The sequence below is a fragment of the Schistocerca serialis genome, chromosome 3 (genome assembly GCF_023864345.2).
Source record: "Schistocerca serialis cubense isolate TAMUIC-IGC-003099 chromosome 3, iqSchSeri2.2, whole genome shotgun sequence".
Taxonomy (NCBI): domain Eukaryota; kingdom Metazoa; phylum Arthropoda; class Insecta; order Orthoptera; family Acrididae; genus Schistocerca; species Schistocerca serialis.
In genome coordinates this window covers 476,947,078-476,965,497 of record NC_064640.1, presented here as the reverse complement: position 1 = coordinate 476,965,497, position 18,420 = coordinate 476,947,078, and positions in this window count along the sequence as shown.

Sequence of the window (18,420 nt, the reverse complement as noted above, 5' to 3'; positions counted from 1 at the left end):
AATTCATGCTAATACTAATCATAGCAGCTCTAATTACTACTTCCATGTGGTGTATATTGAGACACCAATTTACATTCATCTCTGGGATTATATACACAGTGAAGTACAGAAGTGCAGATTTCGTTACTGTCAAATACAACGATACATTTGCTATTTAGAAGGCTTCACATAAATATCCATCATATACCCAGAACTAACCAACCCTCCTCCCACACATAGTCAATTCTCGTTTCTTTCTAATCTTTTATCCTTCATTGTTATTCTAACTCTCTGAGTGATTCATTGCTGCATATGCACACACACACACACACACACACACACACACACACGCACACACACACACACACACACACACACACACACACACACACACTAATATATAAATATAAAAATGGAAAATACTCTTTTCAGAACAACACAGATTTGTACCACAGAAGACAATTGTGCTTCGGCAATCTATATTCTACCAGCAAATTTAGGTGTATGTGAAGTGAATTATCCAGTAGGTGTGATTACCTGGTGGTTTCACAAGAGCTTCCAAGTATATTCCCTTGTCAATGTTACCACCTTCGCCTTCTTACACTATCTTTGCCCAATTTATGAATAATGTGCAAATAGATAAACTAACGGTTTCAGGTGATAACCAGATTGTCACAAAATGTGCCTTATAAAACAAATGACTGTATCACAAGATTGGCTAACACACTGTCCTGTAAAACTCATCGATTTTGCTTTTGTATTCAATGTCTGGAACGTTTGTAGAGTTGCAGATGTAAAATTTATGACGTTATCTGTAAGAACATAATAATTCAGTATATTCGACTAACAGCTTCAGTGGAACATGAGACTTTTGAAAAGTTTGTTATATAGAATAAAAAGTTGTTTTACAAGAGCACTTGCTAATGTTACCACTTTTGCTTCAATGTTTAATGTTTACAATGATTTATATTTACGATTATAAATTTGTAGTGGTTCTTAATAAAAATAAATAGCACCTTTGTGATGCTTTTGAAAAACTTCTGTAGACTTGAATGTCTCATCCTACCTTCATAGTACTGTCGTGGTGTGATTATAGTTCTTAAGAAAAATATTGCCATTCCTCATGTGTTCCAATAGAACATACACTAAGCATATAGTGAATATTTTTTATGAATTTTCCTGCATGAAGGAATATAACAGTTTTCTCTAATTATGCATAGAATGGATATTGCACAAACCTTCAAATTACTCTACACAGCAGTGTTACATACCAGTCACAGTAAACAGTTAGGGGGAATGGAAGGTGAGATCATTGAAGGAAAGAGTGCGTGAGTGAGTGAGCGAGTGAGAGAGAGAGAGAGAGAGAGAGAGAGAGTTGTCACCGCATAATGAACATATTAGAGTAAACAAGTAAATAATATACACCATTAAGGTTATCTAATTAATCCCTGGTTGATGTAGAAGTTATTGATGCCATTATAACCATCTGCATTCACTGAATGTACATTTGCTGAATGATTATAGTGCATAAGTGTCACCATAAAATAACAATTTCATGTCAGTATTCACACAACTCCAGGAACTGTTTTCCTAATGTGTAATTTCCGATTTCTCACTGTTGTGTCCAGTCCTCTACCTGCAAGAAATTGAAGACCGGTTGTAACTTCGTTTAAATTTCCCTTTTGACACTTATAGCTAAGCATTGAGGTCCCATGTAGTTTCAGTTCGACAAGATTAAAGGATAATTTTTGTAGAATTCACATAAATAATCCGAAATGTAACTGGAATGATAACTGAGAAATAATTCCAATAGGAGATATCGTAAATATTACTGTATGTTTAATGTAATTTATGTGATTTAGCCTGTGGTATAGTGGGAGCTCTGCTGTAATGAGTAAATTGTTAATGTGATGGTCCAATGCTCAGTGTATACAGATCCATACACAAAGAATTATTAAAAAAATGTTTCAACTGGCTCTGAGCACTATGGAACTTAACAAAAAAATTGTTCAAATGGCTCTAAGCACTATGGGACTTAACATCTTATGTCATCAGTCCCCGGGAACTTAGAACTACTTAAACCCAACTAACGTAAGGACATCACACACGCACATGACCGAGGCAGGTTTCGAACCTGCGACCGTAGTGGTCGCGCGGTCCCAGACTGAAGCACCTAGAACCACCTGGCCACAGCGGCCAGCTAGAATCATTTAACTGATATTTTGTTGTAGTATGATGATATAATAAACCATGAGGCAATAGTTATAAAGTTCTGTTAATAATGACAGAGAGCTCATTTGGAAACTACTTAGTGAGCAATCGTATGCCGAATGCAGCTCACACTGACACCAACACTGGTAGATATGTTTTCTAGGTTCTCTCCAAATCTGGAATTACTCTCTGGGCGTTCACTCACTCAGAAAGGAATATGGGGGGAATTTATGTAATATCGTGTTGAAGTTGTTCAAATTGCTCTTTAGGAATCTAGAAACTGACTTTATCTAGCACGTTAGTGAAAACGTAATCAATAATGAATTAAAGAGGGTCCCCCTCCTTCCAAGAACACAGTTTTGTTCTCTTTGTTTAATCACAAGATAGGGTTCACCAAATTTGTGTCATCTTCAGTAAATTCTCTCTTATATTATTTGTCTTCTTTACGATTAACTTTATGTATGTTTTCTGGCTCCCAACAGAAAGCAGAATCAAGTCTATGTTTATACAGCATGTCATGCGGGCTCCATACGAGCTGTTCTGAGCTGTATTATTATTTCCCTGCTAAAAGCATGGTTATAAATTTTTGTTTTTTAAAGTAATGTTTCCTCATAACCATCGGCTACTTCTGGATGTTACTTTCTTTTTGGGACTTAATGCACTTCTCACTGTAGATCTGCATTTCGTCAATAGAAACGAAGCAACATTGAGAACCTGACGATAATTATTAGATAACATCTCTTTGAACCCAAAATAATAACAACAATAAATTTATCAGATGAATAAGAAACAAGTTACACTCAGGAAATGTCAACTGTGAAAATGATTTCATGCTCCATTCATATATACTTGCGCCTGATTTCTGTCTGGAGCCACAGGACACGCAATATGTAAAAGAAGAAACAATAAAGAAAAACGACCTTTTGAAAATGAAACAGCTGTGGTTAAACATGATTGGGGATGAAAGAAATTGAAAAATAATGTGTTCTTGCAAGAAGTGGACTATCCTTAATTCCTTATCATTTTATGAAAGCACAGGAAATGAGACTTACAGTCCGTCTGGAAAGCAAAATGTAAAGTGGAAAGTTCCGATTTTCGAATGTCCATTTATTTGTGAAGCTCGCATGAGGTATTTTTTTTCCTTTTTTTTGGTACAGCATTTCTGAGCTCTCTTCTGACACATTGTTATTATGTCTATATCTTGTCCACTGTAGACGTTTCAAAAATACGTTCTTCTCTGAATTAAAATATCATATTAATGAAAATACTTAATGTCAAAAGCGCAGTTGTACGAGTGTCATATAAATGTATATGGTATCAAAAAGGAATCAATACAGTATGATACTGGAGTACCTGAATAGCGGAAAGAGGGCATAGAAATATTTCTGCCTATTTTCCATCCACAAATTGTGTTTGTGCGTCAACAATACAGTGCATCAGGACAGTGAAGAGCTATGCACCAGAACAATGTATTCCCCGTAATTTCCATCAGCCAAATGTCAAGTGAATTTACAGGTCACAGGTATTAAGTGACTGCCCGTCATATATAAGAGTCTTACTAGAACCTTTCATGCTGTTTCATACCAAGACAAAACACGGTGAATTTGTGTACGATACCACTCTACGAAGCGTGCTGTCGGTTTGCTACTGTAGCGTCAAAGAAGTATCCATCTCTACTATAGGACAAGTGGCAGTAGGATTAGTCTAAATGTACTAAACTTCTTCCTCACTGTAAGTCAGAGACGATTTTCACATGCCCCTCAGATACCTGCATGTGGTATGTCTGCTCCTGACAGTTTTCATGACGTACTCGTTATAAAATCTGTGAAAGAAACCACAACTAAATACATTAGGAGACTTCAAACTCATAAATATATCGGAACTAGCAAGTGTGGCGCTAGAAGTCGTTTGTGAGAAGATGTACATTCCCTTCTAAGACCTAATTGGAAAACTTCATAGATTTACTAACAAACATACTCAGCTATAACACAGACATGCTCAGCTAAATACCGAAAAAGAAAGAACGAAACCTGCACTTTAGGTAACTGATGAACTAAAACAGCTCATGAATTTCAGAAATACTGCATATTGGTCAAACAAACTACTCCCTGCACCTGAAAGGCTGTCACGTTGTCAGTTTTCATAGTTCATTATTCGTACTACATACAAACAACGGGTGTTATCGACATGAATCTCACTGGGCAATGAAATGAAAACGAACTCCTAGACAGAAACAGACGTTTGCTGGGCAACAGCATTTGAGGTTTCAACTTGACATGATGCTGCTGATTTTGTGCTAACGTCATAAACACAACAGACCGCTAGGTCTCTCCAACTTCTCTCTCACAGTAACTGTCAAGCACATGGCTAGAGATCTGGTATGGCGCGCCGCGGAATTTGAATCCGCGCCAGACGTCATGGACGTCGAAAACCCCTAGAAGTCTCTGCACCATCGCGCCATAAGCCGTGACAGTGCACGCCCCCTGGTCCACAGTTAGTGTGAGGGCGCCACAGTGGAACACGTTGTCCCAGCGGCCAATAGCGGCTCCTCCGATACTGTATTTCAGCGCTTACCTCTCGCTCAGACAGCCTCCCGCCGTCTTGATCCCCCTCACCTCCTGGTTGCTCCACTCCTCACCCATCCCAGCCCGCTGCCACGTCTTCACTGTTGTGTCCCTCCTACCATTCGTCTCTACACCCTTCATCTCCTTTCCCAAGGTGGCTTCCATCAACTCCCCCTCCCAGATGATGCCCTCTCTCCCTCCATTTATCCCTCCTATCAACTCTGATCCTCACCGCCCCTCCATTCCTCCATCCTTTTCCTGGGCTCCCTCTACCCCCTTGCATTCTCTTTTTTTTCCCCACCTACCCTCTCGCTGTCCCCATTCTCGCCCCCGAGTCCTGTTGCATGTCCATCCTCTGCCTTTTTCCATTCCCTATCGCATCTGCCCTGCCCCTCATCCCCCTCCCCACGCCTTATGTGTCCTCTCCCTCCTTTGCTTCCCCCCCTTTCGTTTTTCCTCTACTCCCTCCTTGTTTTCCCCTCCATCTGCCCAGGTCCCCCCCCCCCCAATCCCCATCATTCCTCGGCGATGGTGTATTATTTTTGTGCCGACATTTTAGTACAGTGTTTACAGTGAATGTTCAGTGTTGTGTGTCTTTTCTGAAGTTTTGCGAACGGACATCATACTGTCGCTGGGTGTGATTTTTATATTTCTTGCGAACAGAAACCAGACTGTCGCCACGTTTTTTAATTGTCTGTCTATTTTGTTCCCTGTCTGCTTCCTGTGTATTTTATTAGATTTGCCACCCTTTTGCTTTATGTTTTAACCTTCCACAATTTTCCGCCGTTTTACAATTTCAGGCACTGTCTTATCGCCTGCTTTTATTGTTTCTTATCTTCTTTCTTATGTTTTAAAACGTCTGTAGGCTGCAGAGCAGCGTAATAAGCTGCTGCCAGCCCGCCCCCTTCGGGGTAATCGAAATACAATAAAGGAAAAAAAAGGCTTAGCCAGCGAGTCTAACCACTGCGTGCGTCTTGACATATCGCTTCTACAACAGACAGCGAGTTTACCGTTCTTTGTTTACTTTGCTGGTTAACGTGTTGGATTCGTTTGGTTGTCTCTGTCACTCCGTTGCTTCTTGCGTGTTGTCGTTGTAAGGTCTCTGTCGTTCGTCCGTCGTTGTTTCGTGTTCATTCTTCCCGCTCGTTTATTTGTTCGCAGGCCGCTCTCCGTTTGGTTCCGCCGCGCTTTCTCGGACACCCTGCGACCGTTCCGGTCGCGGTTACAAGAAGAGACGCTGCTGTAAGGTGTCACATAAGGAGACGGTCACAAACAGAAATATTTTCTACATTAGCAGCAGCTGTACTTGGTAGGTCTGTTCTTCTTCTTGTTACACTACGCCTTTTCTGTTTGTTAGGATGTTAAACGGACCTGGCCTTTGCCTTAATTTGGAAAATTTCGCAAAGCCTTGAAGGAATACTAGACGGTGTGTTGCTACTGATTAGACGGTCAGCTACTGAAGGCACCTTGGACTTGCACGTATTCAGAAACAAGCTCATAATACAATTTACCCTGAAAGTTTCTCCATCCAGCGCAGCTTTCTGGGTTGTTATCAGTACAATTGACTAAGGAATGTTGATACTTCCAACATTGAATATCACTTCCCACTTGTTCACAATACCTCGTGTAACATTTGCGGAATAATCTGTTGTTATTCAGATGTTGTTTTGGACACTCGGGTTGGTGTCCGAAACGCGATGGTACTACGAACGTCTATATTCAATCGGAGATAAACATTTTTGCAGAGCGCTTATCTATGTGACCTGCCTCTCAGGAAGCCCTATTGCGACTTACTCTTTTGGGCGCTCCAGCACTTTATCAGGCATTTCGCCCCCTCGCCCTCCGCCCCCCCCACCCCCCCTCTCACACAACTGAACATACGTTTCCGTTCTCATGAGTCATATTTGATTTACTCGCATCTGAAAATGAATACTAACTGCGTCAGACGAATCAGACTCATTAGGTATTGTCTTCTTTTGCCTTTATTAGATTACTATTAGAAACATAGTTCTTGACTAGAAAGAATAATAAGTTCCATGAGTATTTTGATCTCTAGCATAGCATACCGATGCGGGGATTAACCTGTGACATCGCCGTTCCACCTGCTTTTAAACTCATGGAACTTCCTACCTATGTGATAATTTTTCTGTGACGTATTCTGCGTTCCCGTGAGAATGCCACACCCATATAACTTGAGGCTGCGTTACTCGTGAGCCTTTTAGTTCTTTGAAACTCACCACCTTCCATATCTAGCTTCCAAGAGTCGGCCCGCCTAGTGTCATTTCAAGTCCTCCATCTTATATTAATTGGAGGACAACTCAAATATTTTATTCACGTCACCTTATGGATAGACCGAAATGATCTTCAAATTCAGATAGAGCCTTTAAGTTACTGCTGTTGCTGTCAAGTGCAAGCGAAAAAAAATTGGTGGATACATTTACATATTACTACTTAATGTATTGGGTTGGTGTATAAGTTCGTATCGTTTTTCCATCCAGAAACACTGTAGTCATCATTAATACATTCTCCTTCACTATTTACAACTGTCCACTGACGCTGGGGTAACTTACTGTTTCCGTGAATGTAGATGCCAGGTGGTTTTGAGGCGAAGAAGTCATCGAGATGTTTTTTGAGAGAATTTTTAACCATAAAGGAAGTTCCTTGAAAGCTATTCGACAGAGAGCGAAAAAAGCGAAAATCTTAGGGAGCAAGACAGGGTAAACAAGGTGGATGTGGAGTAAATTCCTAACCCAGCTCTTGTATAATGTTCTTTGTCAGTCTAGAAGAGTGCCGGCGGGTGTTATCATGGAGTAGTATTACTTACGCAGCCTTACTGGTCGTTCTTCTAGGATTGCGTCTGAAAGGTTTGTCAGTTGTTGACTGAAAATGTCAGCAGTGACGGTTACCACTCGAGGAAAGTAAATTGTAGTACACCACACCGTCGCTGTTCCACCAGATGCAAAGCATTTCTTTTGTGGATGCACACGAGTCTTTGTACTAGGGGCTGCTGCTTTGTTTGGGATCGACTATTCCTTTCTTTTCCTTTTTCGTGTTGTTCACGAGCCAATTGATGACGAACAATCAGAGATGCACATATGGTCACCTGCAGATTTTTGTGATTTGGGTATAGAGCATGCAATACCCAGATACCCAATTGTTAAACTTTCCCTATGACATGCAAATGTCGCACGATGGTGCAATGATCACCATTCATCATATTTGCCTGTTCTCGAGGCCAACTGACGTGGATCGTTGTGGATTAATGCGATTAAACGTTCTTTATCAAATCCCAAAGATCTTCCTGACAGTGTCGAAACGATCGTGTAATGGCGTTATCCCTGTACACAGCGTAAATGTTTCTGGCTGCCTCCACAGCTGTCACCCCTCTACTGAATTCAAAGAATCCAAAGAATATACCGGAAGTGTTCCGATATCTCCACTTGTCAATCCGTTTTCTAGCTTCCACAGCTCTACACACTATCCCCAAATTGTAAGGTGTCAGGAAAACCCTACACCTACCAAGAAAACCCTGTCATGATAAGCAAATCCAGTAGTATGTCACATAGCTCCGAATAAATCGTGACATTAAATTAACCAAAGTAATACGAGTAACGAGTGAGCAAATGGAATACCACAGACTAACACAAGAATGCCTAAATGCATGTCATACCTTCCCTACGTGAGACAGACGCAGTTCCGAGGGGAGATACGAGAACAGAAGCCGAGAGCAGAACCATGTTAAGCGAGAAGGCCCTACGATAAGGGACGGACACCCACGTCGCCAGCTAACCGCTAGGACCACACCACCCGCAAGTTTTAGCGTGAGAAATTTCGCGTCTCTGTTACGTTGCAAACTTTAAAAACATTGCCCCACCACGAAAAGTGTAACGTTTCTAATTGGATAGACAGAATTTTTGTGGGCGGAGCTTAAGGTTAACGTTGAGACCCTGATTGGTCAGATGAAAACACAGCCAGATAGTTTTTTAAGCCAACTTCGGTAAATTGTGGTAAGGAGAAGATAGGAGAGAGTTGCTTCCGAGACAGCGAGGTGAGCAGAGCTGTGCTGCCCGCCACCCCCTGACGAACACCGACAAGGTAATGAATGCACGCGATGCCGCATAACAGCGCATAAAGCTTCACTCAGAACTGCAGAAGTCTCATCTGTTACACCCCCTTTTTACGTAATACTAGTGTCGATCGTCAATTAAAGCTCATGGTGTTCACATTTGCCACTTGAAGTAAAAATCTGAAACGCGATGATTTTTCTGTTGTATAGTTATTGAGAAGCCACATCAGCCACTGTAATTTACGACAAGTTAGATAAGTAATTGGAGATAATTGAGGGTCACTGTAGACCATTTTGATAGTTTTCTCTTTTGTGAAACTTAATTTAAACCCAGATTATAGATGTGATATGGCATAGGTCATCCTTCGATCCATTGTAGAACTTGGAAAACCATTCAGGGAATATTCCTTCACATTTTTGTTTAACGCAGTTGGTTTTTACCATCCTGTATTAAAACATTTCCTTTTATCAATAGTGCAATTTATAAACGATGTTTTGTGAGTAGAATAAAATTTTCAGTGGTAAACTTAACTGCTTTTTCGATGTTATTTTACCAACTAACTAAAAATAGGAAAGCCTTGAACCCCTTCCACTAAATTTAGTTAGTATTAAGATTCTTTTACAGGGAGTGCAGTGGAGCTGACGCTGAAATCATTAAGTATTTGGTTATATCATCGCTAGTCTCACTGAACTCTTCTGAATTCTACATGTCATGTGTGGTCTGGCGTCTCCTTACCAACAACAGGTTCAAAGTAGTCAATTCCCAAAAAAACACGCTCAGAGCGTCGTTGCGCGTAAGTGGCAGGGAGACACGATATAGAACAAACAGACACCACGCAGAATGTTAGAAAATGACAATACATAAACTCAAATAGCAGCAGTGAACTTCAACTAAAAGATAACAATGGATAAATAAACCCAAAGAAATAAAAATGTTAACACGCAAAACAGAAGTTTTGCTAACTTATGTAGTAACCTAACGGATGTCACGTTGTAATTGGTTCACAAAATGCCGCTCAGAGGTATGAACCATATGATGGTTAAAGAACTTTGCTTCGCTCACAGGTACCCCTGGTGAAAACATTCGTAAAAAATTAACAGACCTTACAATAAATCAAATGCTAGCTCCTGAAAAGGACTGCAGTTTTTGCTAAATATATGACATATTAGACATGGAGGGTAATAATTCTTTTGGAAACAAGTAGTACTCAATCGCATGAAAGTTGTAACACTCTCGATCAAGTTTAATGTAAAGATTAGTAGTTAATGTACACATATTTTTCGATCTAACTTAGTCGAATATATAGTGAACACCTGAAGTTATATCAGAAACAAGATTCTGGCTCTTCGTTAACACTCATAATGTCTTAGTGCTATAGGTGTAACATTTTCACAAGTTTACGAGAAATTTTTTTCAGAATGTTTAACTGATTTTTGGAGAAGAGAAATCATAAAAAAGATTGTTTTAGAATTACTGTTATCCTTTAATAGTAATTGAGTGGAAGGTTTCAAATAGGTCGGGTGATTCCCCTACATGTGGGTCTTATTGTACATGTTCATTTCCTTCGCTTAAGTTAAAAACTGATGTCGTCTAGGGGTGCTGCTCCGAAATAGCATCAATTATAAAAATTTTATTCTTTTTCCAACCTTCTCTACATTCAGATGCAGCTGTAGACTTCAAGTGCAAATTATTAAACGATCACAGCTGCAGCTATACTTTACTTTTTTAAATATCTGAGTAGTGAATGACAAGACAGTAAGGAAATGGTTTTGCCATTTTTACAATGACGAAACAAAATCACAACACCAAAAATAATTACTAAAGAATAATGAAATTTCGGGAATACATTTGTCTACATAACATATGTGATTAACATTCCATGCAGTTTGTGCGTTGGAATTCTACGCCTTTTCACTTGGTCGAGCAATACAGAGACTGTTGATGGTAGTTGTGGATGACTCAGGAGTTGTCGGCCGATGATGTCCCACATGCGCTTGATTATAGACAAATCTGGTGACCGAGCAGGCCATGACAGCATGTCGACACTCTGTAGAGCATGAAGGATTACAACAGCGACGTCTGGGCGAACGTTACCCTCTTGGAAAGCACCAACTGTAATGCTGTTCATTAATGTCAACACAACAGATTGAATCACCTGAGCGACGTACAAATCTGATGTCAGAGTGCGTGGAATAACAAAGAGAGTGATCCTACTGTCATACGAAATCACACCTCCTACCATAACGCCAGGTATAGGTCCACTGCGTCTAGCAAGCAGACATGTTGGCAACAGGTCCTCAACTGGCCCCCGAACGAACACACGGCCGTCAGTGGCATCGAGGCAAAGTCAGCTTTTATCACGAAACAACAGATATCCATTCAGCCCTCCTATGAGCTCTCTCTTAACACCACTGAAGTCACAAATGGCGGTGGTTTGGAGTCACAGGAATGCACGCTACAGGTGGTCTGGGTAGGAGCTATCCTTGAAGTAAACGATTTGTAACAGTTCTTTGGGTCATGTGGTGCAAACTGCTGCTCAGACTGTTGCTGCAGATGGAGTATGAAGCGACTCAACCACATGCCGATCATGATGGTCTTCCCTCTCGGTTGTACCACCTGTCTGTCCGGAGCCCGGTCTTCTTGTGACCGTACATGCTCGAGACCACCGCTGCTAGATAACATGTACAGTGGCTACATTCCTGCCAAGTCTTTCTGAAATAAACCAAAAGGAACATCCATCTTATCGTAGTCCTATTACACGACCTCGTTCAAACTCAGTAGGTTGTTGGTATTGCCATCCGAATCACCGTAAAGGTATTGTTGAGTTACATCAACTCACCACGTCCAATCTCAAACATAATTAGCGCTCACGACCATTACAGAGTGTATTTAAAGCAAACCTGATTTGCACCCTCATAGTATGGCAACTGGCGCCGCCCTTTTGCGACGGGTGTGAAATATGATTAGACAACGGCTTTCAGTTGTTGAAACATGCCAACCAACTTCCGTTTATGTCGCATAACTCTTTCTTAGTGTTGCTATTTGCTTTTTCCTGTCAGTGCATTTGAACCTTCATACTTTCCACCGGCGATTTCAGCGTCTCATCTGAACAATGAAACCATTGGGACATTCCCAGAAATCAATATGTCTCATGAATAAGTTTCCCCTTCTTCTTACATACGTCATCTGCATGTTGGTCAAATGCTTGTGTAGTATTCTTCGAGTCAAAACAGATAGGATGTTTCTCTGCTGGAAATTTAGATGAATTTGCTAAATTTTCAAGTTGGATATGTCTACTTTATTGCAGTTACTTGAAAAGTGGAGATTAAATTTCTGTTTGACTGTAACGCCAGTATCACATACTTCGCTGTTTCAAGAGCTGTATTAGATATAATTTTCCCACAGCCATCAATTATTTTCTGGTGTAATACCTAATACCTAGACTCAAACAACAACCATTTTATAAGATGTTCTACGATTCATTCTTTTCAGAATGATTAACTTATTGCCTTTCCCAGTACATGTTCTCCAGTATTATTTTGAGTTTTTATGTGCACTATTTACGGGAATACAATTAACATTTTCTCTTGTGGGTGGTTATAATTCAAATGACAATGGCCCGAGTGCGGCCGTGTGGGCTGTGTACATTGCATGAGGCTGAAACGTCGTAGGTATGTTCATTAATCAGTAAGCTCATAGACTGTATTAAAAAAATAGTAGTTCCACATTCTGCCAAGAGCTGAATATATAGCACTGTCTTAGGCCGTGTCCTGCATGAGCCACAGAAGCGACCGACAGCGAGCGATTTCTGGATACGCGACACTCCAGCGACAAGCAGCAACATCGGGCGAAAAGCTCGGGTGTCCTGTGTGCGAGCGTCCACGTCGCATTACTAGACGGCTGCTTAGAGCCAACCAGTTGTTTCTATAAAACGGCGCCCCTAAACTGTAGAATACTGCGGCTGGGGAGTAGGGCTATAAAATTACGTTTACTTACGAAAATAAAGCGAAAATGGGTGCTGTTTATGCAATTTACAAAGAAAGGAATCTCCATCGAGAATTTCATAGACGTCATCAACTACGAAGATCACCATACAGATTCTTCGAATGCACATGAATGAGCAGAGGATCATTCAACTATACCATCAATAAATTAAATGCTAATGTTTTTTCATGATTGAGAACTTTTAACAGCCGATAAATACGGGAGATTGACTGACTACACGCCGAACTACCCTAAATCCATATCTAAGTTCACAGAATGAAGCCTTTAAACAGTGGCCAGATGTGGTGTAGCAGTAGCGCTACAGGTCGTCATTGCCTGCTTCGTGAAGGCCTAGGTTCGGATCGGGCGTTATCTTGTATTTTAACTGACTCAGTTATAATTCTGTGTACTAAGTTTTATGTATACTGTTTGCACAGCATCGCTAAGTATATTTTTAAGGTCTTGCCATGAACTTTATCTTAAGTTCATACACACCTATCCAAGTGTATCACACACAGTAAATTCCTAATAAATTGCAATGAATCACGAAATTTTACAGGTATTTGATGTTGTGCACGTAATTCATTAGCAGTCGGTGTTAAGGCCAAGCGTTTCAATTAATCTAAATAGTCTATAAAATTAAAGCATACAGAATTTTTGAAAAGAAAGCCAAACGTTTTGTGTAACAATTTTTCTAAAAGTATGAAACAGCCGGCCGAGCGGATCTAGGTGCTTCAGTCTGGAACCGCGCGACCACTACGGTCGCAGGTTCGAATCCTGCCTCTGGCATGGATGTGTGGGATGTCCTTAGTTAGGTTTAAGTAGGTCTAAGTTCTAGGGGACTGATGACCTCAGCTGTTAACTCGCCTAGTACTCAGAATCATTTGAACCATTTGAAGTATGAAATAAAAAATATTAGGGAAACGTTTGGTGCATCTCATTTTCTATTCATGATTTCGACCATCATTCAAAGGCACGTAGAGCGTTTCTCTGATCTACTTATTTCTTTTACCCAATCGTTTCATAAAATATTTGGTTTCTATCATTTTTTATTGTCAAGTTTTATTCAGAAAGCATGATCTTACTGACTCCTCATTGGCCTTCCTAACGTACATGGTTGTAAGGAAGCCTTTTTCACATTTATATACCGCACCAATGTATCTTTTTATGTGCAAAATAGCTAGGCCTTGAAGAGATGGATTTTTTGACACTTCATTTACATAACTTGGCAGCAGCTTTTCGTGAAATACTGCAATTTTTTCACACCTCATTCATTAACTTTTCGTTAATTACCCTGATTACTTTCAAGCAGTTACATATTTTCATACAAAACTAGAACTCACGCTGGTCACTTTGATACCCCGTTTACCTGTTTCTCTCCCTTTGTTTGCCTATGAAAATTTGGACAAATCCTCATGGTGTAATTTATAGGTGGTCTTGTTTACGCTGTAGTCACGTGTTTACAAAAACGTATCGAGTGTTAATCATACGATAAACTAGCCCTTTCTGCGTGCTGTGATTTCCAAAGATAGTCCTTTCAGTATCTTCAACCGTTTATGAGATATGACGATTTTTATGACCACTTGATTCCCGAAGTCTAGGAAAGGTTCGGAAGTGCCGCGAGCTACTCGTCCCCGGATATAACAAGCAATATTTCAAGAATGAAAAGAGATATCATTATGGTCTCAACTTTAAATAAAATGAAGATATATTGGTTACATTTCGTATACAATAACGTATGGCATTAAATGAACTGTACGGGAAGTCTGTGCAATTTGATTTTACTTCTGCAAATTCATAAAAATTTCTTGCAGTCATACACTCAATTTCGTGCAGCACAATAACTATGACGAATAACGGAAATAAATTCAGAACTTTATTGCTTAAAGATATGAAGCTATAAGATGTAGAAGAATCAAATTTTTTCACCAGATAGTTTTCTTAAGATCGGTTGATAAGTATTTAATATCTGCCATCGCGTCTGCTCCTCTGCTTTTCCGAGAAGACACATGGCTGTCGCTCTCTGTCGCGCGTGCTCCAACGACAGATTTAAACACGTTTAAGTTCAAACGTTGCCAGTTGCAGCGGTAGACAGGCAGCGACACACATGTCGCTCACGTAGGACTCTTCCGTAACTGTACCTGCGGTTGTGTTTTGTCCTCTGAAACTGTCACGCGCTGTTGGTCGCTTCTGTCGTTTATCATTTACGTAGGACGCGGCCTTACTGTGGTGTGGGTGCAGGAAGAGGGATGGGATGTAAACATACAAGTGGTAACGGTGGTTCTGGAACGTTTATTAGGAGTTTGTCACAAGTTATCAAATGTGTTCAGCGTGGTCTCCCTAGTCAGCAACGTGCCCCATCCGTAACACGGCACAGTCGACAGTTACTCGTTGACAGAGTGGTATATCATTGTATGATATCTTTCAGATCAGGCAGAGGCCGAACGAATCCCTGACAGAAACGATCTTTGAGATATCCTCAGAATCAGAAGCCACATTGAAATAGTGGTGTGAACACAGTTGCAGCCTCGCAAAGCTGAAATCACTTGTTGCATAAGGAGGTCCTTATAACGTGCAGATACCACGGTATATCTAACGGGAGCAGGAGGTGTCATTTGCTTGAAGAAAAACGGACTTTGAATGAAGGATCTTGTGGAACTGCGCCACACTCTGACATAAGCTCAGTGAAGCGGATATTCCTGCACAGAATGTGGCGGAGTAGAACCCAGTGTGCGAGAGTTCTGAGCATTCACGGCATCGTACGGAATAAAACGTGAATTCCGTCCAAAGAATATTCGCCGACCACATGTCATTCTTTTCCAAACGTGCCAAAAAAAAAAAAAAAAAAAAAAAGAAAAAGGAATATGAAAGGCAAAGTCACGGTGTTGGCTCTTTTCGGGATTCATTTAGTGCACATTCCGAATTTTGTAGGAATACCATTGCGAAATGTGCCACAAAATCTTTTGAATTGTTGACCAGGAAGAGTCGAGCACTGGCTGCGGAAACTGAGGAATATGATGCACGCTCGGCCATAGCTACAGCAACTTCTGCAACAAGTGCCTATTTCTTCAGATTTAGTGATCATAAACTTTAGCCCATCTATTGAGATGGGGCCTCTTCGAAGCTGTTCCTATCGATGATATCACCGAAATGCAGTGCTACAGTTGCTGCCGTACTGATGATACAACTTACCATCAGTGCACGGCCTTGCTAATCAACAGTCCTTGCGTTTCGCTTGGAAAAATTCAACCATCGTAACTCTTTACAACAAGAGGCTCTCCACAAAAGAAATCAACATACGTCGCCAAGCGACAGATAGCTTACGGATTTCACTTTCTGACTGCTTACAGTGCCATATATTCACTTTGTGTTAGAAGATTGAGCTATCGTTTTTCAGCATCCTCAGCGAGTGCTCCGGTTAATTAACATACATTCCTCGTTCCTGTTTCCTGCTACTTACACAACGCGCGCTGCAGCATTCGGAATGCCGTAAGTTTAACTAAAACCCACTGCTACAACAAATCAGTAGAAGTTCACGGTGTACATTTAGAATTAATCATTTATATATCTCCTTAGTGCCCAGTACCATTTAAAGCGGATTATAAAACCAAAAGTTGCATCGCTATCGAGTATCTCTTTGAGGTCACTCTTTCTGGCTTCCTACAAAGCATTTTCTTCGACTGGTGTAACATTATCAGTCCAGTATTACGTACATAATAAATTATTTCGTTATTGGGAAGTTACTGAATGTCTGAAGACAGGTGAGTTTCATAGTGAATAGTTATCTCAGTATCAGTAGGTTTCCCCTATCCTGCTGCAGTAACTAGCCATATTCAACATCTAACCGAGTCTCAAAAGGCAACATATAAGTGATTTCAGGACTGATGTGAAATAGCTCTGAGCAGAAGACACTACAACAGGTATACACTAATGATACTGAAAGCGAGCAACAAACTCGTCGGAAAGTGCTTTTTTTTGTAGCATTGTACATCCTTGTTGTCTTTTCTTCTTCCTGTCGATCACACCCTTGGGTGTCAAAGGCTCAAATGAGGGGTTGAACAGGATAGAATCAGTATATACAGCACTTTTTATTCCAGTAATGACCACATTTGTCTATCGTGAAGCGTCAAAATAGTTTTCACTTTTTTATCTTCTTTCATTTTCTTCGTTTTTACGCTTTATAGGGTTGTGTGGCGGTGGGTTTCCTTTACGATAAGGATTTTCCCGATTATAAGTTTTCTAATAATGCATTGTTGAACACAAGCCACAAGTGTTTTTAAATTATATTTATGAGCATCCATAAAACTGCCGGAAACTTAGTATTTCCAATCTACATTCCAGTAGTCCACTTTTAATCTCACCTGAATTGAAAATTATAGTCATTCTCGGTTCTTTAAAGAGGAGTAAGAAAATAAAGACTAACTGTAAAGGTTCGATGTGTTTAGCGATCCAGAAGTTTTTGCCGATAGATTTAGAGGTGTTCGACTCGCATTTCATGGCGGTGAGTTTCTCTGTACTGTTAATGAAAAAAATAAATATAAAATAAATAAATACCGTGTATTCAAAAACTGTGTTGCCCCACGCAGAAGCAATCTTTCAAAAACAGCGCTTGGCATCGTTCAGAGCCTAAAACTTCTCAGAAGTCCATTTTGTGTAATTACTGTTATGAAACTGATTTATCCAATAATTCAAAGCACAGTTTGGTGCACGCCTAAAAGTGGTAGATTATAATGTAGCACTTATCACACGGATTTCAAATACGATAGGTAGGGCATAAACTACCTCAGACCTAAACGAAAAAGGCATTTAAAGCATTTGACGTCACGCACCAGTTCACATGTAACGTACGGTTCAGAATAAGGCGATAAATACGGGATGTGAGTCGCGATTTAATGCAGAAACAACCTACGTCGGCGGAGCAGACAGAGACATCGTTAAAGGGACCTAACTGGTTGACACTACGATGACATCGATACGATACCGACACCTATCTGTGTCGTGTCGCCTGGTGCAACCCGGATTACTGGTCGCTCCAAGGAACTCATGTAGTACGAGACACAGTGAGGGACGGTTCAAGTCACCCGACATGCCTAAAACGAAGAGTTTATTTAATTGAAACTAAGGTGTATCTTACACTGTACTTGGTTTTTCAGTATAACGTCTACATTTTGCATAAAAAATTAGAAACCACGGTCTCAGGATTAGCTCGCTACTTTTCTCGTTTGATTTTGAGGAGACTGTAAAGGAAAAAAAGAGTTTGCCGAATATTATAGTATCACATCATAGGTTCAAAATAATCCGCTTTTCTTTACGTTATTTCCCATAGCGATTGTCATACTTTTCAAATAGAGAAACTACTGTGCATATTTTGGAAAGGTTGTAATGAATTACGTAGTTGCTGAGCAGTTTAAATTTGGTGTTTACGTCACAGGGTCTGTACAGGGGCGATGTACTTGAGGACAATATTATGGAAATGGAAGAGGATGTAGATGAATATGAAATGGGAGATATGATACTGCGTGAAGGGTTTGGCAGTGCACTGAAAGGCCCAAGTAGAAACAAGGCCCCGGGAGTAGACAACATTCCATAAGAACTACTGACAGCCTTGGGAGAGC